The sequence below is a fragment of the Physeter macrocephalus genome, chromosome 19 (genome assembly GCF_002837175.3).
Source record: "Physeter macrocephalus isolate SW-GA chromosome 19, ASM283717v5, whole genome shotgun sequence".
In the NCBI taxonomy this organism is placed as follows: Eukaryota; Metazoa; Chordata; class Mammalia; order Artiodactyla; family Physeteridae; genus Physeter; species Physeter macrocephalus.
Genome location: NC_041232.1, coordinates 53,506,329 through 53,519,204, shown reverse-complemented (window position 1 = coordinate 53,519,204; position 12,876 = coordinate 53,506,329).

Sequence of the window (12,876 nt, the reverse complement as noted above, 5' to 3'; positions counted from 1 at the left end):
GGGGAACTTGAGTTTATTAGTTAAGAAGGTAGGATGATGGTTTGAGGCAACGGGCATTTTAGGACCATCAGATGGGAAGCTATATGTCATAGGAAATGAAGTAGGGAGGAAGGAGGCTTGCAGTGATGCAGCCATCTCCCTAGAAGCTTAAAGAATACTCATTTTAGAAAAAGTCCAGTTCATGAGCCAGTGGTCTCCAAATACGTATTCTATATTGGTGGCCGCATACATACCTGTCTAAGGATTTGGATGATAGCTATACTTCATGATGTGGAGGACAGCTACCATTTCTTTATTTGCAGATGGTATTACTGAAAGAACAAAGGCACTTCAGTTAGGTTTTTAAGTATTTGAATTGTAAAGAGACCTCAAAATCTCTGTAACTCTTGAGTAATAAAACATGAATTGGTCTTATATGAAATATCAAAAATGGAAATACTTTAAAGTCACATTTAAAAATATTTCAACAAGTTATTGCTCTAGAAATAGGAACATAAAGAATGTGTTTGGAAGGTGGAGAACAGTGAAAATAAATAGAATTTTCTGGAATGTCATTTCTCCATGATGAGCCTAAAGTCAAAAATGTTAAAATTTAAAATAAGAATAAAATTTAAATTCATAAGATAATAATTTTTATTGAGTGGTTATATTTTGCTAAAGAATATTAAAAATACTACTTCCCCAAACCTTTGATAAAGATATAATCATTACCAGTTTACACATGAGGAAACTGAGGCTTGGAACATTTAACAAAATTGCCCAAGTTTCACAACTAATAAATGGTACAACTGGGAGTGTATTCTAGGAGCACCTAACTCTAAAGCCTGCAGTCTTAATCACTATACAAAAAAAATCGCTTCATATTTAGGTAAATATGACATTGCATATGGGATAAAGACACAACCATAAGTGGGAAGACATGTGGTTGTCCCTCAAGAAATGTGTGGTGCCTATTGAACACAAGGTGTAACCATATGTAATGATAGCATACCACAATATGTATTACAGGATAAAGAAGATGCCAACAGAGGCCCACAGATGGCTGGACATACTTCCTAACAGAGGAAGAGAGGGATGCTCAATAGAAAAGTCCCACTGGAGGTCTTATTTGAAGATATGCAATTTCAAAGGAGAGAAATTTGAAACAAAACAAGGAAGATTTTGCAGATTTACCGGAGTGCGTATGCTACTAGAATAAGCCTTGGAAGGGAGAGAAAGACCAGATCAAGGAATGTCTGCCAGGCTAGATGAGATTTGGGACTGTGTTCTGGAGACAATGGAGTGAGATGGGAAAGAGGATGGTGCTAAAGGAATGACTGAGTGATTGATACTGTGATGAACACTCATGCCTATTACCTTATATAATTCTTGCCCCAGTGGTGCAGTGATGGAAAATATATGTGCTTGCTACCATTTTCTAGCTTAAACCAAGGCAGAGGAAATGAAAGTGCCAGACACAAGCTCACATAGCACATTAAATGGGTCCAGTGAGTAGGGGAAACAAAAGCACTCCATTCAACTTAGCTATAGCAGGGTACATCCCTGAAAATGTATGGAGATAGAAAACAGCAAACTGGGAGGAAGAAACATTGGGTTTAAAGCTCAGTTACTCTTTATTTTTGTGACTTGGAGAATATAATCCTTCTTACTATCAGTGTTTCTCTTTGTAATGATTTTATGATACCTCCCCATATATACCTCAAAAATTGTTTTGGACCATCAAATGAAATGTTAAATGCATATGCATGCAAAAAAGTTTAAAACATAGAAGTGTGGGGTTTTGTAAACAAATTATACAAATTAATTTGTATGCTAAGAGTAGATGTGCTGGTATATGAATGATATTGAACCTCTGGGCCCATATGAATTTTATATATAAAAATTGTGGTGATTGTCATTTTCTTTTCTTGGGACAACCAAGAACTCACCAATAGAGGCTTAGGTCAGCTTATTGGGAGACAGTTCTCCATGGGTTTCTCATGTTTCTGCATTACAAGGAGAGGGGCTGAGTGACTTTTTTGCAGGCTATCTGTTTAACAGCCTTAGGAGATGGAGTGTGTCACTTCAGAGAAAAGAAAGGTTTGCTTATTGCTTTGGAAGATACAGTGTCTCCTTCTGGAGGCCAACTGCTCAGTACAAGGAATTAACATCTCCCCTTGGGAACAAAAGATAGGCACATACCACTTGTTATAAAACATCTGGATTCCCTAAACTCAGACCTTCTCTACTGAAATGCCACCCACTGCATGTACAGGTGTCACCTGGTCCTCTTTGAAATGTCCTATGGAAACTGGGGCTCAGGGAACTAGTGCAAGAAAATGCTGGTATTCTGACTATTGCTATTGTCATGTTTAAGAAAATCCTTTGCCTTTGACCCAGGAATCTCATGTCTCCTGCCAACATACACAAGAGAATCGCAGTCAAAATTGTTAGTTTACAAGTAGGGTAAAGTCTCAGACCTTTCACAGTTCTTGACATGGATTAACCCTGTATAACCACACTCAAATAATTTCTGTAGACACATGTGGTCTCTCGTCATGCAGGACAAGGTCATCTGATTTAATGCAAAAACTTAGTTATGAAAAAAATACATAGGGCTTCCCTGGTGGCGCAGTGGTTGCGCGTCCGCCTGCCGATGCAGGGGAACCGGGTTCGCGCCCCGGTCTGGGAGGATCCCACATGCCGCGAAGCGGCTGGGCCCGTGAGCCATGGCCGCTGAGCCTGCGCGTCCGGAGCCTGTGCCGCGTCCGAAGCCGGTGCCCCGCAACGGGAGAGGCCGCAACGGAGGGAGGCCCGCATACCCACCAAAAAAAAAAAAAAAAAAAAAAAACATAGAAACAGGTATCAGAATTGTGAAAAATCATTTGCCTAGATGATGAATTTGTAATAACACAACTTCTTATACTCTTCCTGCTTTCCCATTTTTGCCACTTTATTAATATCACACCCCAAGTCTGGAGTGTCCTCTTCCTTCCTCCCTGCTATGTAGAGACTAGCTAATTAAGTGGGGAAGTCACAATCCTAGCTGTGTCACTAAGATTTTCCAGACTGTTCCAACTATTTATATCTCCTAGCTGTCAACCTAATGGTCACTTTTCATTCCTCAACCTCCTTAGCACTCTGTAGTGTATCATTTGTGCATCCGCTCCCTTCTGGTTTGCCCTCTTTCATGCCCCTCCCCCTGCTCTAGGCTTTATTCTCTGTTGACCTCTTCCTCTGCATCAGTACTGCCTCCGTTTACACAATAACTCATCTTCTTCTGAATTTTTAACTGCTGATACTTTAGAGGATTCTGTATTTGATCTCCTCATTTGTTACTATACCCATTCTCATCTATTCCCAAGACAGCATCAACAGCATTATCTATATTTATCTGCCTCTCCATTCTTATTCTGAGCTTTATATACAACTTATAAAAATGAAACGTGTATGGACTTTCAAGTTATAAAACCTTGTCATTCAAGCCATATATGTCTTGTTCAAGTAACTTAATCTAAGAAACTGGGTGTCATTATCTATATAATGGGTATAGTTACAATAATATTTTAGATAATTAGAAAAACTTGTATTTAAAGGTCTTTGTAAAAGTGTCTAGCCCATATTAAGTACCCAGTAAAGAATGATGATTTCACCCTTCATACCCATACCCTTCTTCTATAGTGGAGAAATATTATTTTCTCTCCCTTTGTATTTCCTGTCTTAGCAAAGGTCACTATCATTTACCAAATAACACAGGATAGAAACCTGAGACCCCCTTTTGCCTTCCCCTTTTTGCTTATTTCCTTCAATGACTGGTTACCAGATTGTATTAATGTTACCTCAAAATATGTCTGATTATCAAGAATCACTGTCCATTTGCTTTTCTGCCGCTTTACTGCCAGCCTTCCTTTACTTGTCACCCTTACCTCCACATCACTAACCTCTTTCTATCCAACCCATTGTTCACACAACTGAGAGTTTTGACCTACACTGTCAAGTCTCTGTGCTTTCAGGATATGTTCCAATATCCAGAGCAAAATATACAAGTCTCAAAATCACCCCTAACCTTCTTTATGACCTGGTCTCACACCAACACCCAGACCCCTCATCCCTCATGTCTTTCTTCCAGCTATCTACAACTTCTCCCAGTCCTCCATGAAGGCCATTTCCTTTAACATTCAAAATCTCTCATACTTTGGTATTCATAGCTGCTGATTCCTACATTTGTTAGGAATGCTTTTTTCTAGACCTGTCCTTCCCAAGTAAACGCTCATCATTCAAGTCTCATTTTAAGTAGCTTCTATCATTTTTAGAAGTTTTTCTTTTTTCCTTCTGCCTTAGATTTAGTCACTCCCTTTGTCCTGTCCCTACAGCCTCTTGCTGAAACTATCTTAATCTTTTTTGTACTTTCTTACTAATCCTAGAATCTCCTAGAGGAGGTGAAGTTTTTTTAAAAAACATGTAATAATAATAATGATACCAATAAGAACAAAATGAATACTTCCTGTGTCCCAAACTCTATGTTGAATGATTACTTTAAAAATTTTATCTCATTCTTAGTTTAGATCTCAGAGTAACCTATAGTACAGTTAACTATTGTCATTCACATTCTGAAAATGAGAAAATTGAGCCTCAGGAGGTGGAAGTACCTTTCACAGTCACACTGCTAGTAAGTAGAATATCTATTCCTATTGTTATCTAATGCTGCAGTATGAATCACCCCAAAATGTAGTAGCTTAAATCACATTTTATTATATCTCACAAATTTTTATGTTGGCTGGGGCCCAGCTTGGAGGTTCCTCTGCTAGTCTTTCTCAAGGTCTCTCATGCACTTACAGCAAAATGGCAGATGCTGTCAGATGGCTGGACATCTGGTACCTCAGAGCTCCTTTGGGTGGCTTCTTTTTTTATGACATGTTTCACTTTCTAGGGCTTCTCTACTTGTTTTTTTTCTCCACCAGGACAGTCTGTAATTTATCCATAGTGAGAAGAATAACTTTTTATCACCTTACTCAGATGTCCCAGAAGGTCATTTTTTCCACATTCTATCAGTCAAAGCAGTTACAGACACAGTTTAGATTCCAACATGAGAGGAGCTGCGTATACATACAGAGCAGGGTAGAGAGTTTGGCAATTTTTGAGACTCTATCTCATGCCAGGGGCTGGGACACATTGATTCTTCTCCATTTGTAGCAGGAAGACTGAGAAAATGTTATTTTAATGGAATTACTTGGAATCCTTGAAGTGTTAAACATAGAATTAGGATTTCCTTCCCCCTTATCTGATTTTGTTTCTACAAAGACATCTAATAGATATGAAAAATATCTTATTTACCAGAAACCTGATGAAAATCATACTTATATTTCTGACAATAGAGTTAAAACACTGCAGAAGAAAGCTAATAGTTTCTGTAGATCTGGACCAAAGAAGAGAACTGCCTGACAGAAGCTGTGCCATAGAAGAGGCAACAAATGCAACAATCACTGTGATGTAGGGAAGGAACCAGGGGAAAAAAAATACCTTAACCTCACTCTCTTCTTGCCATTTAATCTCCTGTTAGTGACTTCTATTGGCAGAACCCCATTCATGTTAAGAGAACAAGGAAGTCTGAGAGATATATTCAACTGGGTCAACTTCCCAGGGCAAAGAACAGGGCAGAAAATGGAGGTGTCAAGGAAGATGGCAGTAAAGAATAACCAGCATCTTGTTACTGGTCCTACTCTTTTGTTGATGTCATTATTATTATTGTTTCTACTTATCCTCACTTTACCTGAGGAACTAGAGTGAATTTAAAGAAAAAGATAATTTCAGTTTATTTGAATTTCTAGGTAATTGAACTCCGGTTAATTGCGATTGAACTTCTTTTTTTTTTGAGGTATGCAAGCCTCTCACTGCTGTGGCCTCCTCCGTTGCAGAACACAGACTCCGGATGCACAGGCTCAGCGGCCATGGCTCATGGGCCCAGCCGCTCCGCAGCATGTGGGATCTTCCTGGACTGGTGCACGAACCCGCATCCCCTGCATCGGCAGGCAGACTCTCAACCACTGCGCCACCAGGGAAGCCCACACTTCTTTTAATTGAGCACATAGTATTTAATATGCACTTAGAGAACAATTAAGATTTTCCTCCTTGTTCCTCATTCCTCTGCCTCTCTATTCCCACCTTCTCCCCTCTTTTTATTTGCTCATCAGAGGATCTCGTGATTCAGAAGAGCTTATTCAGAAGGAAACTTCCACAATTAAAAAAAAATCAGTTGAATATCCACACATGACTCCTAGGCAGAAAAATGAACAGAAAACCTTAGATTTTTATATACAAGGACCTTCAGCAGTGTGCCAAATATGGCTTTCTGGTGCTTGTCTAATCAAAGCATGCACTGGAAAGGAAAACGATATAAAACTTCTTTTTCTCCCACTGTTATTTTTATTCTGGGTCACCATATTTCTCTTACACACAATACTTTAAACATTTCTGCAAATTAACTTCTGAAATTAGAACAGACACTGTCCTGGAACAACCTCCAGAGGTACAATTTTTCACATGTCGGTGTCTTTAATTTCAATTTCTAATTAATGAAATCCATCATGGTGATTCATGTTTATTTACTGTTTTGGCCCATCTGACCCTCTTTTCTTGTTTCCTCTGCTCTATGGTATTCATTAAGAAAGACATAAACAAAATTGGAGATGGGTGGGAAAAAATAGTATTTCCATGAAGAGTCCTCAAATCATTCTACTCTTTTCCAATAAATGTGACTATACTGATGATGTCCATAGTGGAGTCACCAGTCTACATTCTTCAATTAAAATATCACAGACATCCTCCCACTTCTGCATTATTTTGTTTAATATAAATATCCACATACATTGTTTCACTTTAGAATTTCCTTTGTTGCTCTACCTAAGATTCCTCTCATCTCCCATATAGAATTAACTTTGTAAAACTATATAAATTGACCATGTCTCTATAGGAAAATGATGCCCAGCATGAAGCAATCAACATGTTAAAATAGATCATCTCAGAGACATAAAGCAATCCTGCATAAGTCAGCATAGCTTCCCATAAAATTCATGACTGACTCAGCACACGTGGGCAGCCATTAGTTCTCCAAAGCATCTTTCTATTTCCTTTATGACTTAGCAGCCAGCTTTTAGGAAGTCCTTAATCAGAGGAATCAAACTGGCTTCTTAGTTACTGAGATCACAAAAAACATTGGTGGCTGCATTAGGAATAAATGAAGCTTTGACATATAAACTCATAAAATTGGGCTACTTGATTCTCAGGCTTCCTTTCCTAAGTTTGATTTCTGAAACAAAAGGTGTAATTCTTGTGATTTTCATACAATTCTGTCTTATTCTCTAGCAACACATAGTATCATGCATTATGTAAAGGACAAATATGTAATATTGCCAGTATTTTTAATGCTTTTTCAAAAGTCAAATTATATTAATGGGATCTAATATCAGTATGATGAAAAATCCTTTTGAAAATATGGTCTTTATTTAGGAAGCTTCACACTGTATGTTTATATACAAGAAAAGAATTTTATAATTATAAGGCAATGTAAATTAATGTATGAATATATCAACCTGTATCCTCTCATTACATTTTCAACCTGTGAACCAGGAATCATCCAAATATCTCCTTTTCCATAAAGCTTCAGAATCTTTCAAAACCATTGGAATATTTAAATTTTCATAACCAATCCCTGACTTTGCTACTTACTTATAAGAGATGAAATATGATACCATCATGTTCTGATTTCACTTGCATAACATACATTTTATTTCCTTAGCTGTATTCTAAACTTGCTAAATCCAGTGACTATTTTAAGAATTCCTTTTGTGTGCTCCATGGAACTGTGAGGGCACTCTCTATATATTTTTTTTATTTTAACTTTTTAAAAATTAATTTACTTTATTTTATTTATCTTTGGCTGCATTGGGTCATCGTTGCTGTGCGTGGGCTTTCTCTAGTTGCAGCGAGTGGAAGCTACTCTACGTTGCAGTGCATGGGCTTCTCATTGTGGTGGCTTCTCTTGTTGCAGAGCATGGGCTCTAGGCACGGGAGCTTCAGTAGTTGTGACGCATGGGCTTAGTTGCTCTGCGGCATGTGGGATCTTCCCGGACCAGGGATGGAACCAGTATCCCTGCATTGGCAGGCAGATTCTTAACCACTGCACCACCAGGGAAGTCCTCTGTATATATTTTTAAATATTTTCTTTCAGCTGAAAATTTAAAAAGCTATGAATAAAACAATTATTTGCTTATATTCACAAAACCAACAATCACCTGATTAAATTTTCATGAAATAACTGTTACAGTATTATATTGATATATATCCTATTGTAACAATATCATGTTAATAAAGCTGTGATATTTGAGGATAGGATGCTTAGTTGCTCTGTGGCATGTGGGATCTTCCCGGACCAGGGATGGAACCCGTATCCCTGCATTGGCAGGCAGATTCTTAACCACTGCACCACCAGGGAAGTCCTCTGTATATATTTTTAAATATTTTCTTTCAGCTGAAAATTTAAAAAGCTATGAATAAAACAATTATTTGCTTATATTCACAAAACCAACAATCACCTGATTAAATTTTCATGAAATAACTGTTACAGTATTATATTGATATATATCCTATTGTAACAATATCATGTTAATAAAGCTGTGATATTTGAGGATAGGATGCTTTTTTATTATTAATATCATAATTGTTTCCGTTTTTGTTTACATATAATATTTCTCTTATAATTTATAATTATCAGGGTAATTAAATTATTTTTGTAGCATCCTTTTCAGGGTGTTGCTACCCTGTATCCCTGCTTTCTACGAGGTCAAAATTATGGAATCATTTTCAATTTTTTCTTAAAGGAACTCTTTATTCAAAGCATTTTAATCAGATGTCAACTGTACAAAACAGATGAAAATAAAGCTCAGCTCTTCTTCTTGAAGACGGAGTTAGGCCCAAGAGCCCCATTTGTCTCCCCAGCCTCCTCTAAGACCTGTGAATGTAATATTACCACAATTTGAATATTGCTGTTCTGTGTCTTGAAAAGACTGCTCAAATTAGTTACCTGAACATTACCCATTGAAAAAAAGGGTCTTCTGGCCTGAGATGTATATTCACCACACTTGCTGGTTTATTTTCTTGTACAGAGTAGCCACTCAACGGTTCTTTAACTGGTTTGACTTGACTCTTTCTTTAACATCTCCTTCCCACCCCATCTTTTCTCCACTTCTATTCCTTGAACTGTCCTTCTTTAAGCCCCATCAGGGCTTCCCTGGTGGCGCAGTGGTTGAGAGTCCACCTGCCAATGCACGGGACATGGGTTCGTGCCCCGGTCCGGGAAGATCCCACATGCTGCGGAGCGGCTGGGCCTGTGAGCCATGCCTGCTGAGCTTGCGCGTCCGGAGCCTATGCTCCGCAACGGGAGAGGCCACAATAGTAGGAGGCCTGCGTACTGCAAAAAAAAAAAAAAAAGTCCCATCAAACACACATACACAGGTACACATGTACACACGCTTGTGTGCTAACACAGACTCACACATGCATGAGTGCACAGGAATTTACCATAGGTACTCACCAACAGTCAGCTGAATCATTGTACCTGTGGTTTAATCTAGTTGTTTGTAAAGGAAGCCAAAAGGACTTAAGCACCTTGCTTTGTAATCTGGTAACTTCAGTCATTTCAAGCCAAAGAATCACATTAACCTCGGGAAAACCATTCCTAGATTATCTGCCTACAGTGATCAATTTTGAAATCCACACCAACAACAAAAGCTGAAAATGTCCATAATCACAGCATATTGGGAAATGAAAGAGCCCTGAGCATTCTTGTTAGTGTAACAATGCATTTGATACTAAAAGAGACAGTCGAAAATTCAAAATGAAACAAAAGCTAAGAAAACAAGTATGTTGTTTACATTTACAACATATAAACACTGCAATGCTAATTTCACTGAATTAGCACTTGCAGTATTATATTAATAAAATGTGGGAAATATAATAACGTCTTATTTTTCTGGATTAGCTAAGAAATGGTGTGTTAGGAATGACTGCATTTGTCATCACTGAAATTTTTTTTTTTTTTTTTTGCGTTACACGGGCCTCTCACTGCTGTGGCCTCTCCCGTTGCGGGGCACAGGTTCTGGACGCGCAGGCTCAGCGGCCATGGCTCACCGGCCCAGCCGCTCCGTGGCATGTGGGATCTTCCCAGACCGTGGCACAAACCCGCGTCCCCTGCATCGGCAGGCGGACTCTCAACCACTGCGCCACCAGGGAAGCCCTGAAATATTTTTTAATCATTTAATGTCATGAAATGGTTAAGGTCATTTTGTACCTTAAATAACATATTATATGAAATATGTTTAAATTTATTTTTGGGGCATTGAACATCACCATTATAAATAGATCAAGCAAACCAATCAAATTAATTGAGCCTTGAAACCTCCAGTAATGACAGCAAGGTAAAGTGGATACAAGCATTCCCACAGATAATAATTATAAAAATTCAATAGGCTATATTATAAAAACTAGTTAAGACACTAGAAAGCATTTCAAAGCAGAGAAAAAACAAGAGAATAATTAACTCTCAAAAAACTGGAAATGGAAGGGAAAAGATCTACTAGTTTATGTCCTTCTGGTTTGAGGATGTCCATCCCTCAGCTTGGCTTCAGTTAAAGTAGAAAATATTAAGGAGTAATAGGATATTTGCCATAGCCTCAAATTATTCCCCACAATATTGCTAATTACTGTCATGTTTTTAACCTATATCCTCCAATATTTTGATACTCCTCCTTCCAGAAAATAGAGCTTAATTCATCTTAATTTCTTTTCTCTTAAATGTGGGCTGAACTTAGTGACTGATTTACAACAAATTAAGTCCAGAAAGAAAAAAATAATAACTTTACGTGGTGAAACTTAATAGACATCACTTCAGCCAAATTACAAAGTTAGCATCACAAGTTCTAAGTCATGTTAGTTTGTACCCACTGACATGGTATGATGGAAGGGCACTTCAGCTCTGTGGTATGCTTCCCTAAAATCTATAACCCCAGTCTAATCACCATAAGCATCAGACAAACCAAAATGGAGAAACATTCTACAAAATCCTTGACTAGTACTTTTTAAAAGTGTCAAAGTTGCATAAAACAAGGAAAGATGGAAAAACTGACACAGATGGGAGGAGACTACAGAGTCATAGTAACTAAATGGAAATTGGGATCCTGGTTTCAATCTGGAACAGAAAAAAAAATAATAGACTATCTGGTGAAATCCAAATAAAGTCTATAGTTAATAATAGTACTGCAGCAATATTAAAATCTTAGGTTTTACCATTGTACCATGGTCATGTTAACATTAGGAGAGGCTAGGTGAAAGGTATAAGGTGAAGCTCTGTACTACTTTTGTAACTCTTATGCAAGACTAAAAGTTCAAAATAAAAAGTAAAAATTAAACAAAACAAACAAAAACATCATCTCATATCACATCACTGTGCATGAGCCAAAAGCTCAGTGCTATCACTAATTTCTCAACTTCAGGCAGCTGGACCAAACTCCATCACTTCCCACTACACATCTGCCAAGTGAGTGACTGCTATATCCAGTGTGGGAAATTCCAAAGATATATTGTTGACTTCATATTAGATGGGGTATTTACAGCTTCAAAGATAACTAACAACTTGACCACTATCAGAAAAGGACAAGATTTAAAAATTAGCAAAGGAATAGTGAAAATCATGGCTATTTCCCAGTTGGTCAAAATATTACCAAACCAGAGTGCTAAAGAGTATGGAGAAGGCAGTTAAGGTTAAATTGACTTAAAGGACATTCCAAAGAGGAATGGCAGATTTCTTCCTATGACCTAGACTGTTGAGCTCCCTCTTTCTTATCGTTATGTCAGAGAGTGCTAGACAATTGTCCCTGACTTCAGGAAGGCTTCAATCTTGGCAAGGCCCAGAGAGCAGAGGGATCTGCAGTTGAATTGATGGTCACTGAAAAGGCAAATCTTTGACAGAATGCAGGTGTGCCTCTATCTAAGGCAAACAATCACTGGGAGGACACTCTTACTAACCAATCAAATGACCATATAGATTCTTAGAAATTACATATAATTTGCCTAAAATACCTTTTTATTTAAAAGAAGATAGTGAGCCAAGCAGAAAAGAGGCAAATAAAAGGAATTAATTAAAGCAAATTAATAATTTGATATTTGTTGAAAAAACAAAAGCAAATCCTATAGAATTCTTAAGTTTGATACAATCATAAAAGTGGCTATGTATCATCTATGTTATAGATGTTTCCACATAACAGGCTGTAAAGAAGAGATAAAATATAGTCAAGTCTAGCCAACTCAATTTTGAGGGATGAAAATTGCCAGTTATGACTTCTTTAGATCTTGCAATCAGCAAATTATGGAGAAAGTTCTCTGGTCTTGGTTTCATAACTTAGTCCATATTATATAATGTTAGCCTTGCTTCTGCATTAAAGCAACATTAAAAAAATGATTGTTAATGAGCACAAAAAAGTATCTTTTGAATATTTCCTCTGTATATTTTTGGTATGGAAATAGCTATTTCTATTTTTCAAAAACTGTTCTTTATTTAAGAAGACAAATATTCCACCTTACAAACATTTTTACAAATTGCCTGTATTCAAGGTAAAGTGCAATTTAGCACATGCCTAAATGAGCACACTAAATAAGTGAAATCGGAACTTTTCTAATTTTTGATAAGAAATGGAAGATAGGAAGAAAGACAGGAAAAAAGAAAATAGGGAGAAGGGGAGAAAGTTATAAAAAAAGGAGAAACAGAAAAGAAGGAAGAAAAGAGGTATACACAGGAGGTAGACTGGTTTCTTTACGGACCACTATGCATATTATATGTACATATGT